Source organism: Bombina bombina, chromosome 7 (genome assembly GCF_027579735.1).
Source record: "Bombina bombina isolate aBomBom1 chromosome 7, aBomBom1.pri, whole genome shotgun sequence".
Lineage (NCBI taxonomy): Eukaryota > Metazoa > Chordata > Amphibia > Anura > Bombinatoridae > Bombina > Bombina bombina.
The window spans coordinates 457,002,105-457,018,563 of NC_069505.1; positions in this window are offsets into that span (position 1 = coordinate 457,002,105).

Consider the following 16,459-nt stretch of genomic DNA (forward strand, 5'->3'; position numbering starts at 1 on the left):
CTTACTTGTGGGATACAATACCAAAACAACAGGACACGGATGAAACGGGAGGGACAAGACAGATACCTAAACGGAAGGCACCACTGCTTGAAGAACTTTCCTCCCAAAATAGCCTAAGAAGAAGCAAAGTATCAAATTTTGAAAATTTGGAAAAGGTATGAAGGGAGACCAAGTCGCAGCCTTACAAATCTGTTCAACAGAAGCATCGTTTTAAAAAACCCATGTGGAAGCCTACCCGCTCTAGTTGAATGAGCTGTAATCTTTTCAGGGAGGCTGCTGCCAGCAGTCTCGTATGCCAAACGGATGATGCTTTTCATCCAAAAAGAAAGAGAGGTAGCTGTAGCTTTTTGACCCCTACGCTTTCCAGAATAAACAACGAATAGGGAAGATGTTTGATGAAAATCCTTGGTCGCTTGTAAGTAAAACTTCAAGGCCCCGAACCACGTCCAAATTATGTAACAGTGTTCCTTCCTTAGACGAAGGATTAGGACACAGGGAAGGAACAACAATTTCCTGATATAACTATTCTTATTTGAAACAACCTTAGGAAGAAAATCCAGGTTTAGTACGCAAAACCCACCTTATCAGAATGGAATATAAGATAAGGCGATCACATTGTACGCAGAAAGCTCAGACACCCTTTGTGCAGAAGAGATAGCAACTAAAGAACAAAACTTTCCCCAGGATTAAAAGCTTAATATCCATGGAATGCATAGGTCTCCAAACGGAACCCCTGAAGAACATGAGAACTAAATTCAAACTCCATGGGTGTGCAAGCAAACAGGTGTTTAAAACACAGGCTTGCATTCTGACTAAAGGCCTGACCAAAAAGACTGACATCTGGGACATTCGCCAGACGCTGTGTGTAGGTAAAATTGACAAAGCAGAAATATGTACCTTTAAGGAACTAGCTGATAATCCCTTCTCCAATCCTTCATGGAGAAAGGACTAATCCTAGGAATCCCTAACCTCCAACTCCATGAGTAGCCCCTTGGATCTCGCACAATAATAAGATATTTCGCCATATCTTATGGTAAAATTTCCTAGTGACAGGCTTACGAGCCCTGAATTCAAGGTATCAATAACCGATAAAATAGATAAAATTAAGCGTTCAATCTCAGGCAGTCAGCTGCAGAGAATTTAGATTTGGATGTTGGAACGGCCCTTGGATGAGAAGGTCCCTGTCTCAGTGCAGTTTCCACGGGTGCAGAGATGACATTTCCACCAGATCTGCATACCAAGTCCCTGCGTGGCCACGCAGGTGCTATCAGGATTACCGAAGCCCTCTCCTGTTTGATTCTGTCAATCAGACGAGGTAGGAGAGGAAAAGGAGGGAAACACATAAGCCAGGTTGAACGACCAAGGTACTGCTAGAGCATCTATCAGTACTGCTTGGGGATCCCCTTGATCTGGACCCGTAACAAGGAAGTTTGGCATTCTGACGAGATGCCATAAGATCCAATTCCGGTGTGCCCCATTGACGGATCCATGCCGCAAAACACCCTCCGGATGGAGCTCCCACTCCCCCCGGATGAAAAGTCTGACGACTTAGAAAGTCCGCTTCCCAGTTCTCTACTCCTGGGATATAGATTGCTGATAGATGGCAAGAGTGAGCCTCTGCCCATCGGATTATCTTGGAAACCTCTATCATCGTTAGAGAACTCTTTGTTCCCCCTTGATGATTGAGATATGCTACAGTCGTGATATTGTCCGACTGGAATCTTATGAATTTGGCCAAAGCCAACTGAGGCCACGCTTGAAGCGCGTTGAATATTGCTCTCAGTTCCAGAATATTTATTGGTAGTAGGGACTCCTCCTGAGTCCAAACACCCTGAGCCTTCAGGGAATTCCAGACTGCACCCCAGCCCAAGAGGCTGGCATCCGTCGTCACTATGACCCATGCTGGCCTGCGAAAGCACAGTCCTGGGACAGATGATCCTGTGACAACCACCAACAAAGAGAGTCTCTGGTCTCTAGATCCAGATTTATCCTGAGAAGATAAATCCGCATAATCCCCATTCCACTGTCTGAGCATGCACAGCTGCAGTGGTCTGAGATGAAAGCGAGCAAACGGAACAATGTCCATTGCCGCTACCATTAATCCAATGACCTCCATACACTGAGCCAATGATGGCGAGGAATGGACTGAAGTGCTCGGCAGGTAGTTAGGATCCTTTGACTGTCTGACCTCGTCAGAAAATTTTTCATGTTTACTGAGTCTATCAGAGTTCCCAGGAATGGAAACTCTTGTCAGTGGAACTAGGTGAACTCTTTTCTATATTCCACTTTCCAACCGTGAGTTCTTAGAAATGCCAACACGATGTCCGATGTGAGATTTGGCTAGATGGTAAGTTGACGCCCCTGAATCAAAATATCGTCCAGATAGGGCGCCACTGCTATGCCCTGCGGCCCTAGAACCGCCAGAAGAAGGGACCCTAGCACCTTTGTAAAGATTTTGGGAGCTGTGGCCCAACCCGAAAGGGAGGGCCACAAACTGGTAGTGTTTGTCCAGGAAGGCGAACCTGAGAAACTGGTGATGATCCTTGTGGATAGGAATGTGAAGATACGCATCCTTCAAGTCCACGGTGGTCATATATTGAACCTCCTGGATCATTGGTAAAATTGTTTGTATGGTCTCCCATCTTGAACGATGGGACTCTGAGAAATTTGTTTAGGCATTTGAGATCTAAAATCGGCCTGAAGGTTCCCTCTTTTTTGGGAACCACAAACAGATTTGAGTAAAACCCTGCCCTGTTCTAGTTTTGGAACTGGGCAGATTACACCCATGATATATAGGTCTTTACACAGCGTAAGAACGCCTCTCTTTTTGCTCTGGTTTACAGACAAACGTGAAAGATGAAATCTCCCCTCTTGGGAGAAAATCCTTGAATTCTAGTCGATACCCCTGGGTCACGATTTCTAATGCCCAGGGATCCTGAACGTCCCTTGCTCAAGCTGACGCGAACAGAGAAAGTCTGCCCCCTACTAGATCTGGTCCCCGGATCGGGGGCTGCCCCTTCATGCTGTCTTGGTAGCAGCAGCGGGCCTTCTTGGCCTGTTTACCTTTATTCCAGGTCCTGGTTAGGTCTCCCAGACTGACTTGGATTGTGCAAAATTCCCCTTCCTGCTTAGTGGCGGAGGAGGAAGTAGAGGGTCCACCTTTAAAGTTTCGAAAGGAACGAAAATTATTTTGTTTAAACCCTCATTTTAACAGTCTCTGTCCTGAGGAAGGGCATGACCTTTACCTCCCAGTAATGTCGGAAATGATTTCCTTTAGTTCAGGCCCAATAAGGTCTTACCTTTAAAAGGAATAGCTAAAAGTTTAGATTTTGATGAGACATCAGCAGACCAAGACTTAAGCCATAACGCTCTACGCGATAAAATGGCAAAGCCTGCATTTTTTGCGCTAATTTAGCCATTTAAAAAGCGGTCATCGGTAATAAAGAATTAGCTAGCTTGAGAGCTTTAATTCTATCCAAAAATATCCTCTAATGGGGTCCCAAACCTTAAGAGACTCCTCTAGAGCCTCAACCCAAAAAGCTGCTGCAGTAGTAACTGGAACAATGCACGCTATAGGTTGTAGAAGGAACCCTGATGAATAAACAATTTCTTTAAAAGACCCTCTAATTTTTTATCCATAGGATCTTTGAAAGCACAACTGTCCTCATATAGGTATAGTTGTACGCTTAGCCAGGGTAGAAACAGCTCCCTCCACCTTAGGGACCATCTGCCAGGAATCCCCGGAATGTGTCAGATATGGGAAACATTTTCTTAAAAAGTAGTAGGGGGAGAGAACGGAGTGCCCTGGTCTGTCCCCATTCCTTAGTAACAATGTCCGAAATCCTTTTAGGGACCTGGAAAAACATTAGTGTAAGTAGGGACCTCTAGATATTTTTCCATTTTACACAATTTCTCTGGTGGTATTACAACTAGGGTCACAATCATCAGAGTCGCCTAAAACCTCCCGGAAGTAATAGGCCGGAGGTGTTCAAGTTTAAATTTAAAGGCCGTCACATCTGAGTCTGTTTGAGGGAACACATTTCCTGAGTCCTGAAAGCTCTCCCCTCAGACAGCAATTCCCCTACCCCCAACTCAAAACACCTGTGAGGGTACATCGGAGATGGCCAATAAAGCATCAGAGGGTTCAGCGTTTTACTCTAATACCAGACCTATGCGCTTACCCTGTAATCCTGGCAGTTTAGATAATACCTCTGTAAGGTGTAGTAGACATAACTGCAGTCATATCTTGCAAGGTAAATGAATTAGACGCACTAGAAGTACTTGGGCGTCGCTTGAGTGGGCGTCAAAGGTTGTGACACTTGGGGAGAATTGGATGGCATAACCTGATTCTCTTCAGACTGAGAATCATCCTTAGACATACTTTTATCACTTAAAAATATGTTCCTTTGCAATGTAAGGCCCTTTCAGTACATGAGGGACACAATGTAAGTGGGGGTTCCACAATGGCTTCTAAAACACATATAGCATTGACTTTCTTCAATGTCAGACATGTTGAACAGGCTAGTAATAACCACAAAAGTCTTGAAACACTTTATTAAATTAAAAAAACAACAATCTGAAAAAGCGGGGGGGGGGTTGGGGTACTGCGCCTTTAAGAGTTAAAAAGGTACAATTTTTCCAAAAACTGCTTTAAAATGTCATAATTCGCACAATTTTAGCATATATGTGTCTTAACTTGCCAGCTAAGATTGCACCACAAGGAACACTTAACCCTTATGAGAAAAAAAACGTTACTCAAAAAACGTTATGAAAATAAAAAAGCAACCCCCTGCACCTTGCCACAGCTCTGCTGTGGCGCCTACCTGCCCTCAGGGGTCTGATAATTCACACTATCCTTCGTTAGGCTAACTCTTCAGCTTAGGCCCACCGGAGCTGGAGCTTGCTGCCTGCAAGAGAAATTCAACTGTGCATCTGAGGCGCAAAATTAGGCCCCGGCCAGAAAAATATGACTGAACATACCTCAATGCTTGTAGCATGAAAAACGTTCCCCACACTGAAGCTTCTCAAGTACTCCTCAGCCATACTGTGGGAACTTCTCTGGATCTTAGTGACAACTGCTAAGATCATCAGCCTCCAGGCAGAAATCTTCATCCATCTGCTGCCTGAGGAAAAATAGCACTCACCAGTACCATTTAAAATAAAAAAGTCTTGCTTGAAGAAAATAAAAACTATCATTTTATCACCTCTTTCACTTTAACCTCTTCCTATTACTAGTATAGGCAAAGAGAATGACTGGGGGTGAAGAGAAGGGAGGAGCTATATATACAGCTCTGCTATGGTGCTCTTTGCCACTTCCTGTTGGCAGGAGGATAATATCCCACAAGTAAGGTTGAATCCGTGGACTCGTCGTATCTAGTAGAAGAAAATGCGCTATAATTTACTTTGCAATATAGATATGTAATGCAAATACCCTGTTCTCTGCTGCCCACTTCAAAAATCTATTTGTCTGTGAGCTAACGGTTTGAACTGTTGTCCAATCAGCACTCTCCCCCTTAAGGCACTTTTGTTGAACAACAATTTAAACGTTAGCTCACAGAAAAATTGACACACAGTGGTGTGAAATGGTTCAGCAGTAAAGGGGTTAAACAGACATTAAACACTTTGAGATTGTAATATAAAATGAACAATTATGTGTATTAAAACTATTTTGCCATATAATTGCATAATTTTTGCTGTAAATGTCCAGTACCCATGAGTTTCTATAAAGCAATAGGAGCTGCCATGTTGAAATCTAGGTTTCTCTTATCTAATCTCTTCTGCTGAAGATAATTAAGATAAATAGCATGGGCAAACAATGTCTGTGTGGAATCCAGAGACTAAAACCCCTTTTAGATAGTTTTTACACTTTATCTTTTCATTATGGTTCACAGCAGATGAGATACGATAAGGGAAATCTTAGATTTCATTACTTTTTAGAAATGAAGGTATTCAGTATAGAAACATAAACCTTACACTTATTTCTTCAGTATTTAAACAACTTATATGATTTAGACCACTGGTTTTCAAACCTGTCCCCAGGCCTCCCCAACAGGTCAGATTTTCAGGATTGCCTTGGCTGAGAGCAGGTAAAATAACCATATTTACTAATCAGCTGTAATATTGCCACCTGTGCTCCAGCTCATATGTCCTCAAAATGTGGCCTGTTAGGGAGTCTGAGGACAGGTCTGAAAAGCAGTGAAAACCATCTTCCAGTTGACTTCTATTTTTCTGTGCACACTTTTAGAGGTAACAGTTCCTACTGAGCATGTGCAGGAGTTCAGAACAAATACTAATCTGATTGGCTGATGGCTGTCTGAAGCCATTTGTTACATTTTATCTTAGGGGTTCATATTCAGCATTGTGCACCATATGAAATCTAATAAACTAGCAGTATTGATTATATAAAGCTCACTGACAATTTTAGTGGTACAAACCTGACTGCGTGTGCAGCTAGAGGAGAAACCATATACAAGATAATGTGCACGCCAACCAGGTCAATATCCGGTGATACAAACACTAACACTTTTACTGACTATAACACCTAATTACAAGATAATGCTGCACCCCGGACCAGGGCAATATCCGGCGATACAGACACTAAAACACTTTTACTGACTATAACACCTAATTACGAGTTTTGCGCTCTAAACAGGGTGCGAAACTAACGCCAAAAAAGTTGCGTTATTTCACTCTCCATAGAGCTACCCATACGAGTTACTGAAAAGGCCTCCTTGTGCGTGCGATATGGTGGCGTTAAGCTCTATACCGCACAAAATCCAAGGGCTGCTTTGACCGTGCCTCATGCGCGCTTTCCCCCATAGACTTATTGGGGAGAGAGTGTTAGAAAAAAACAAACACCTTCAGTGCGGCATGGAAATCTCCGTAACGCAACCCCATTGATGTCTATGGAAAAAAAGTTAACATTAAACCTAACACCCTAACATAAACCCAAGTCCTAAACACCCCTAATCTGCGACTTCGCGGACACTAATTAAAGTTATTAACCCCCTATTCCGCCCGCTCCTCGCATCGCGACACTATAATAGTTATTGACCCCTAATCTGTTCCCCCGACTTTCGCAGACACTATAAAGTTTATTAAACCCCTATTCCGCCGCTCTCGACATCGCCCTACACTAATAAACATTATTAACCCCTATTCCGTTGCAACACTCTTATAAAGTATTAACCCCTAATCCCGCCACTCCCCGACATCGCCGCCACTATAATAAAGTTATTAACCACTAAACCTCCGGCCTCCTACATAGCCGCCACTAAATAAACCTATTAACCCCTAAACCGCCAGCCCCCACACATCGCAAAACACTAAATTAAACTATTAACCCCTAACACCCCCTAACTTTAAAATAAAATTATAATATTTACTATCTTAAAATAAAAACTTACCTGTGAAATAAAAATAAACCTAACATTAACTATTAAATTACCATAACCTTACTATTCTAATAGAATAAAAAAAACTACCAATTAAAAAATCTAAATTACAAATTTAAAAAACCTAACACTTCCAAAAAAATTAAAAAAAATCTAAAATTACAAAATATAATAAATTACTAAAAAAAATTTGAAAACACTAAGCTTACAAAAATAATAAACAATAAATAAATAAATAAATTATCAAAAATAAAAACAATTAAACCTAATCTAATAGCCTTATAAAAATAAAAAATCCTCCCAAAGTAAAAACACCCCCTAGCTTACAATAAACTACCAATAGCCCTTAAAAGGCCTTTTGTAGGGCATTGCCCTAAGTTAAGGGACAGTCTACCATAGAATTGTTATTGTTTTAAAATATAGATAATCCCTTTTTTACCCATTCCCCAGTTTTGCATAACCAACACAGTTATATTAATATACTTTTCTTTTTTATGACACGATGAGTCCACGGATCATCTTAATTACTAATGGGATATTCACCTCCTGGTCAGCAGGAGGAGGCAAAGAGCACCACAGCAGAGCTGTTAAATAGCTCCTCCCTTCCCTCCCACCCCAGTCATTCTCTTTGCCTACGTTAGTGATAGGAAGAGGTAAAGTGAGGTGTTAGATTAGATTCTTCAATCAAGAGTTTATTATTTTTAAAGTAGTAGAGTGTGCTACTTTGTTCTAGGGTGTAGCCGTAGTCCATATCAGTCTCTACAGTAGAGCATTTGGTGGCTTTAAAGCAATGGGAACTTGTGGGACATAATTCTCACTGCGCCTCCCATACACTTATGCTGCCCTTATCCTGATAGCCTAAGCACACTTAACTCAGGCTTTATGGTTTTCCACAGGGCTATGGGAGGGAGAGGACCTCCTAAACCTGCTGAGCTGCCCTGCTGTCGGGCAGAATACAAAGGTAAGGGCCAACTTTTTATTCTGGGTCTGGGAACCTCAAAGGAAGTGGAGCACTTGACTGAATATCTCCTTTCTAAGGACATTCCTCCTAGTCTTATAAGGGGAGGGGATCCTATGACAGCACAGTTTTTTTGGCAGAAATATGTGGCAGGGATCAATCACTTGGGACAATGTAATAATGTTCTTAGAAAATAGTGTTTGGATCACTCTTTTGGGCTCTGGAGCTACCTGACATGCGGTAGCATACTCGTCCCTAATTTATCACATTGTGAACTAATGTATGGGTCACTCTTTTGGGCTCTGGTGCTGCCTGACTTGCGGTAGCATACTCGTTCCCAATTCATCTCCTTGTGCAATAATTAACCTAGCTCCCGGTGACCTATCTTTAAAATATTAATGGCAACCGGGAGTTTGATTGCTGTGATGCTAACGATGGGCGGAGTTGCCTTTGGTGCCGTTTTTGTGCTGCATTTCCCCTACCCCAGGGCATCGTCAATAAGGATGCATGGAGATGGAGTGTTGTCACGCCCACGAGGGGCGGAGCTATATCGGGACTGTGTTAGATTGCGCTCTTCACCTTCATTACAATAACAGAGGGCAGAGCATCTTACACAGCCTTCTAGTGTATCTATTGCTTCATGCGAGTGCAGTTAGCACTATGAAATGTACAGTGTCAGACTTATTATGTAAATCGTTTATCCATGACGATTAATCAAAGGGAAATAAACAGTTCATTATGCATTCTCTGATGCTAATTGAGTCTTCTGGCATTTATCTTTGGGCAGATGGGCACCTCAGCACAATGGGGCCTATTTATCAAAGGTCTTGCGGACCTGATCCGACAGTGCGGATCAGGTCCGCAAGACCTCGCTAAATGCGGAGAGCAATATGCTCTACGCATTTAACATTGCACCAGCAGCTCACAAGAGCTGCTGGTGCAACGCCACCCCCTTCTGACTCGTGGCCGCCAGCAGGGAGGGTGTCAATCAATCGGCCGCCAGTTTGAATTTTTATTTTTTTATTTTAATATATTTTTTATTGAGGTTATGGAGATAATACAACATATGTGAAATACCATAAAACATGGATATCAGATTATAGAACAAACAGATATATATTGATTAAATCAAGAATGATACATTAAAACTATATGGCTAGTCATCTTAAACCTCTTTTATATATTATGTTTTGAAATGAATTCCTCCATGAAAACAAAGGGTTACTTTTGAACCCAACCAAGCTGATGGACACTGAGAGAGGAAATTAGCTTTGAGAATGGTCGCTTTTGGACCTGGTACTGAAGAAAGCAAGATGGGGAAAATCAGCAGACCAGAGCTGCTTAAGAGAAATGAAAGAGGGGGAGAGAAGAAAAGATGAGGAGAAGGAGAGAACAGAAGAAGTGGGGGGGGGGGAGGGAAGGAGATTGGGCCCCTGTTAGAAACGTATATTATCTGGAGTTGAGTAACAAGGTAAATAGGGGGTTATTGGGACTCAGTAAGTATAGATATTCTGAAGAATGATGGTTTAAACTGGGTCTAAATGAAAGGTACCACATCATCATCACTCTTCCCCAGCACAGTAGGTAGTAGTACATAAGTGGGACATGCCATTTAATATTAAAATTAAAACATTCTGAGAGGACACTTGCTCATACATGTACCTTTAGACAAAAATGTAGCTATATGATTACAATGCTATACTATGAGGAGTTTAAATGGTATATCTGTGGGATCTGCTACTATATACTTAAGACAGCCTAAGATTAGGAACCAGGCATATATACCAGGGGTTCTCACAAATGGTTGATATGTCTCTCATGTCCATAAGGGGATGAGGCTGAGCTATTGTAATTAAAGGACTTTGTAGTACCCTTATATGTAAATGGAAGACCTGTATGCTATGAGACCGTTTACTAGGCTGAAAAGAGTGTGGGACCCTATGCTATGTAATATATTAATTTGTCTCTTTGCAAAACATAATGGAGGTTGACACCACAGGGGAGACTGGATATGCTGTACCGTTAGCATTTACTATTGCGTTATCTTCAACTATAAAATAGCTACTGTACCATGGACCTCACCTTGTTCTAGATGTAGTGAAACCACACGTGGGTGAGAGAGTGTTAGAACCAATCTAAGTAGGATAAACAGTTATAAACAAATATATATAAGTAAATGGCGTTAGTATCATTCAGTCTACTATCGCAGTCGAGTAAGCAATCACCTAGGTTTGTTAAAAATGTAAAGCTAACACTTGAGAGCAGATACGAGTCATATTAGGCTCCTAAAGATAATAAATCAGATGTTAGGGATGGGAGCTGGAGCGATAACTGTGGGTGCTCCACTGTCTCTAGGGCAGAGGTTGTTGGCAGAAACATATAGGAGCGAGATGAGTGTCCCCCATCTGACATGCATAATACTCTATAGTTCTTACAGGGATGTAAAATGGAGAGGTCTCTGGTACAGAGGATTCCAAAGGTTGCAGAAAGGTGGTACTAGTAACTATTGTCCCAGACATGTGGAGAGCTGCTTCTGATCGAGAGTGACAAAGGTATACAGAAAGCAGGCTATGCTTCGTGGGGGATCAGCCGATGCCAATTCTAAAGTCAGGCAGTATGGGACCAGCTGCGCAGGTGAAGAGGTAAGGCAAGTTGCGGCGTCGGAAGCGAAGTGCTGGAGTAAGGTGACCGGAGTCACTAGTCACTAGCCGGGTGGTTGCAGGGAATCTTGGTAGTCGGGAATAAAGCTTAAGTTCCGACTGCGGCACATCTATTGATCGATCCGACTTGAGCAGGGCATCGTTTCCCAGCATGACATACACGTCCTCAGACAGAGGTAGCGGCTCATTCAAAGCTGCGGTAGGAACGACCGTGTGGTCAAGCTGAGTCGGGACCTGGTAGGTAAAGTGAGCAATACAGCAAGGTAACGCCGTCTCAGGTCTCTCTAGGCTAGCGGCACTGCAGGCAGGCTCTATGCGTAACGTGCAAAGTAGATCCTCAAAACACTCATCCATTTTTCGTTCGAAAGCCTTGAGCGTGTCCATGATGAGTGTATGGGAGAAGTGTTCTGCCATGTTTGAAGGGGTTATCAAGCTTTAATTTTGCCAGAATAAACTGCTTTCAAAAAGGAAATATCAGCGTGGTTGAGCTGTCAAGATGGCGTCTTCTCCTCTTGCCGGAGCGATCTCTGTGAACCTGAGGTGTAGCGCTGAGCCAAAGTTTTATTCCATCATGCTTGCTGAGGGTACTCTGCTGCTTAGTCCATTACTGGTCAATGAAGAAGTTGCCTGCTCTGAGCGGTCGAAAAAAAAAGGTAAATCTGGTAGAAATAGCCGGAGCTCATGTAAAGTGCGACCGCTCAGAAGCAGGGCTAGCTCCTCCCCCCCTCAGTTTGAAATTTAAAGAGACAGTAACGTTTTTTTATCTGTTAAAAGAATTTCAGTTGTTTGTTTAATTCATCCTTTTTTTACTTAGGATGGAACAAAAACACAAAAAAAGGGGTTACTGTTAAAATTTAAAGAGACAGTAACACTTTTTATGTGTCAATTTGTATTAAATATACTCCTTCTAAGGCAATGGCTGTTTAGGAGTCTGTTAACATTGGTCAATCTATGCCACAACATTTTTTATGGTCCACATGCAGTGCCCTGCGCTTCCTTTCACACTCCACCCGGAGTTACGATGCATTATATGTTTTTTTCACGAGGTAGGAAACATTTCTAGAGCAAATTGATTGATTCAGTAGATCAAAATCCCTGGTGGCTTGGTGGGTAAGCAAGCAGCCTACCAGATGGAAGGCTAGCAGTTTGCATCCAGCCTCTGTCGCCAGGTTTTTATCCGATTGGTTCCTCCCTGTTACTAATGGAGGAAGATACTTCGGGATTATCTGAGTGAGAATTATCAGACTCAGATGAAAAATATCTTTATTAATTCCTGGGATTGTTTTTCTCTCAGTTTTATTTTTAGCTTGTACACCTCCATTTGTTTCTTTGGGAAGTTTTACCTGCCCTGAGTGACACTACAGGTGTAATCTACCTAAAAGATGTTTCCCATACCCAACTCGGTTAAGGAGGCTTGGAAAACAGTCCCCAAGGTGGAAGGAGCTGTTTCCACCTTAGCTAAGAGAACTACTATGCCCATAGAGGATAGTTGTTCTTTCAAAGATCCTATGGCTAAAAGATTTGAGGGGGTTACTTGAAAAGGTGGATGTACACCAGGGATTACAATGGCAGTCAGCTGTGTGCATTTCTACCGTCTCTAGTGCGGCGGCATATTGGTTTGATGCGTTGCCTGAGGTTATCAGGACAGAAACTTCCCTGGATGAATCCAGGAGAAGATAAAGCTATTAAATTGACCAATTCCTTTATTACGGCTGCTTCCCTTCAAGTTATCAATCTGGGAGCAAAGATTTCAGGTGTCTCTATTCTAGCTTGCAGAATCTTAGGGTTAAAACCTTGGTCTCTGGATGTGTCCTCTAGGGTCTATGCTTTTGGCAATTTCTTCCAAGGGAAGATCTGGTTTGGGCCTGGTTTCACGGAGATTATCTCTGATATCACGGGAGATAGGGGGCATCTTCTCCCTCAGGATAAGAGAAACAAACAAAGAGGACGACAGGGTATTTTGTTCCTTTCGAGTTTTCAAGGGAAATTCTTCCTCTTCCGCCTCCAAGCAGGAACAGTCTATACTTTCTTGGAGACCCGATCAGTCTTGGAATAAGGGAAAACAATCCAAGAAGTCTACTGGACTGGATCTTGCAGGGGGCAGACTTTTCTTCTTTGCTTAGGCTTGGGTTTGAGATGTTCAGGATCCCCGGGCGGTAGAAATAGTGTCCCAGGGATACAATCTAGAGAGGTGTTCTTACACTGTGTAGAAGAACTCTCCGACCTGGGAGTGAGGTTTCCTGTTCCAATACGGGAACAGGGTCTAGACTTTATTTAAATCTGTTTGTGGTTCCCAAAAAAGAGGAAACTTTCAGGCCAAATTTTAGATCTTAAGAGTCTATACAAATTTCTTAAAGTACCGTCCTTCACGATGGAGACTATTCGTTCCATTTTCCCTTTGATCCAAGAGGGTTAGTTTATGACAACAGTGGATTTAAAGGAAGTGTACCTGAATTTTCACATTTTCAGGGATCATCACTAGTTTCTAAGGTTTGCCTTTCTATACAAACTCTTCTAATTTGTGGCTCTTCCTTTCGGTCTTGCCACTGCTCCCAGGATTTTCACAAAGGGTCTAGGATCACTGTTAGTGGTGCTCCTGTTTCAGGACATTATAGTGGTGCTCTATCTGGATGACATACAGTCCAGGCGCCATTCTTACATCAAACTAGATCCACTCATGGACATTATGTTATCCTTCCTGCCCTCTCCCGGGTGGAAGGTAAAATTGGAAAGGAGTTCCTTAGTCCCTAATACAGGATTATCTTTCTTGGGAATTATAATAGATTCCCTATCAATGAGTATTTTTCTGACAGAAGTCAGGAAATCAAAGATCATTGATACTTGTCTAGCGCTTCAGTCCATTTTTCGGCCATCGGTGGCCCAGTGCAATGGATCGGATATTATGCAGATCTGTCTCCTTGAATCCTACTGGAGCAGGAGACGGGATTTTCTTTAATGGTGGTTGTTCTCTGGATCATTTTCCCCGGGAACCCAGTTTCACAGACCATCTTGGGTGATTGTGACAACAGTCACCAGCCTTCTAGGGTGGGGAGCAGTCTGGGGTTCCCTAAAGGCTCAGGGAGTTTGGACTCAGTCAGTCTGTTCTTCCTATAGACATCCTGGAGCTGAGAGCGATGTTCAACGCTCTTCCGGCCTGGCCTCAGTTAGCTTCGGTCAAGTCTATCAGGTCCAGTTGGACAACATAACTCCATCTGGAAGTGTTCTCCAGCCTGATTTTAAAGTGAGGTCAGTCTGAATTAGATCTCATGCTATCGCGACAGGATGCTAAGCTCCCGTGATACGGGTCGAGGTTCAGGGACCCTCAGGCGGAACCGATGGATGCTCTGGCGGTTCCTTGGACCTTCAGTCTAGCATACCTCTTTCCTTCATTTGCAAATCAAGCAGAAAAGGGCATCAGTGATCCTTGCTCCTGCTTGGCCTCACAGGAATTGGTATGCAGTTCTGGTGGACATGTCATCACTGCCACCTTGGAGACTTCCGTTAAGGAAGGACCTTCTAATTCAAGGGCCCTTCCTTCACCCACATCTAATTTCTCTGAAGCTGACTGCTCGGAGATTGAACGCTTAATTTTATCCAAGCAGGGTTTTTCTGACTCGGACATAGAGTCCATGATTCAGGCTTGTAAGCCTGTAACTAGAAGGATTTACCATGAGATAGGGTGTAAATATCTCTAGTTGTGTGAAACCAAAGGCTAATCATGGAGTAGTGTTGGGATTCCTAGAATTTTCTTTTCTTTCATGTAATTGGCAAGAGTCCATGAGCTAGTGACGTATGGGAAATACAATCCTACCAGGAGGGGCAAAGTTTCCCAAACCTCAAAATGCCTATAAATACACCCCTCACCACACCCACAATTCAGTTTTACAAACTTTGCCTCCTATGGAGGTGGTGAAGTAAGTTTGTGCTGATTTCTACGTTGATATGCGCTTCTCAGCATTGTTGAAGCCCGATTCCTCTCAGAGTACAGAGAATGTCAGAGGGACGTGAAGGGAGTATCACTTATTGAATACGATGATTTCCCTAACAGGGGTCTATTTCATACGTTCTCTGTTATCGGTCGTAGAGATTAATCTCCTACCTCCCTTTTCAGATCGACGATACACTCACAATTTACCATTACCTCTACTGATAACTGTTTCAGTACTGGTTTGGCTATCTGCTATATGTGGATGGGTGTCTTTTGGTAAGTATGTTTTTTATTACTTAAGACACCTCAGCTATGGTTTGGCACTTTATGCATTTATATAAAGTTCTAAATATATGTATTGTACTTATATTTGCCATGAGTCAGGTTCATGTATTTCCTTCTGCAGACTGTCAGTTTCATATTTGGGGAAAATAAACATTTTTTAAGAAATTTTTTTCTTACCTGGGGTTTAGTCTTTTTTTTCAATTGACTACTTCTTGCAAATTGCGGGCGGTATTAGGCCCGTGGGTGCACCAAATGCTAGAATTTATTGTGTCATTCTTGGCGCGGAGAATTTTTTTGCGCAAAAAATAAGTCTATAACGCACTTTTGTCATTTCCGGCGTCATAGTTGACGCTGAAGCCTTACACACGGTTGCGTCATTAGTGATGCGAGTGTGTCATTTCCGGTTATTATTGGTGTCAAAAAAGTTTTCAGTTACGTTGTGCGTCATACTTGGTGCCAAACTTTTTTATTATTTTAATACCCCATTGATGTTTGCCTCTTACCTTTTTCTCTATCAGAGGGCTATGCTATTTGCATTTTTCCCATTCCTGAAACTGTCATATAAGGAAATTGATAAAAAAAAATTATATGTTGTTTTTTATTTTACATTTTGCAAGATGTCTCAACTTCTCATTCAGTTGATGAAATTTCAAATGACCAACAACATAATAATTTATCCTCCTCTGATGAGGATCTATCTGATACAGAAGATCCTTCCTCAGACATTGACACTGACAAATCTACTTATTTATTTAAAATAGAGTATATGCGTTCTTTATTAAAAGAAGTGTTAATTACTTTGGATATTGAGGTAACCAGTCCTCTTGACGTCTAATAAACGTTTAAATGCTGTTTTTAATCCTCCTGTGATTTCTCCAGGGTTTTTTCCTATTCCTGAGGCTATTTCTGATATGATTTCTAAGGAATGGAATAAGCCAGGTACTTCTTTTATTCCTTCTTCAAGGTTTAAAAAATTGTATCCTTTACCAGCAAATTCTATAGAGTTTTGGGAAAAAATCCCCAAAGTTCATGGGGCTATTTCTACTCTTGCTAAACGTACCACTATTCCTATGGAAGATAGTACTTCCTTTAACGATCCTTTAGATAGGAAGCTTGAATCTTATCTAAGGAAAGCCTATTTATATTAAGGTCATCTTCTCAGACCTGCAATTTCTTTGGCTGATGTTGCGGCTGCATCAACTTTCTGGTTGGAGAATTTAGTGCAACAAGAATT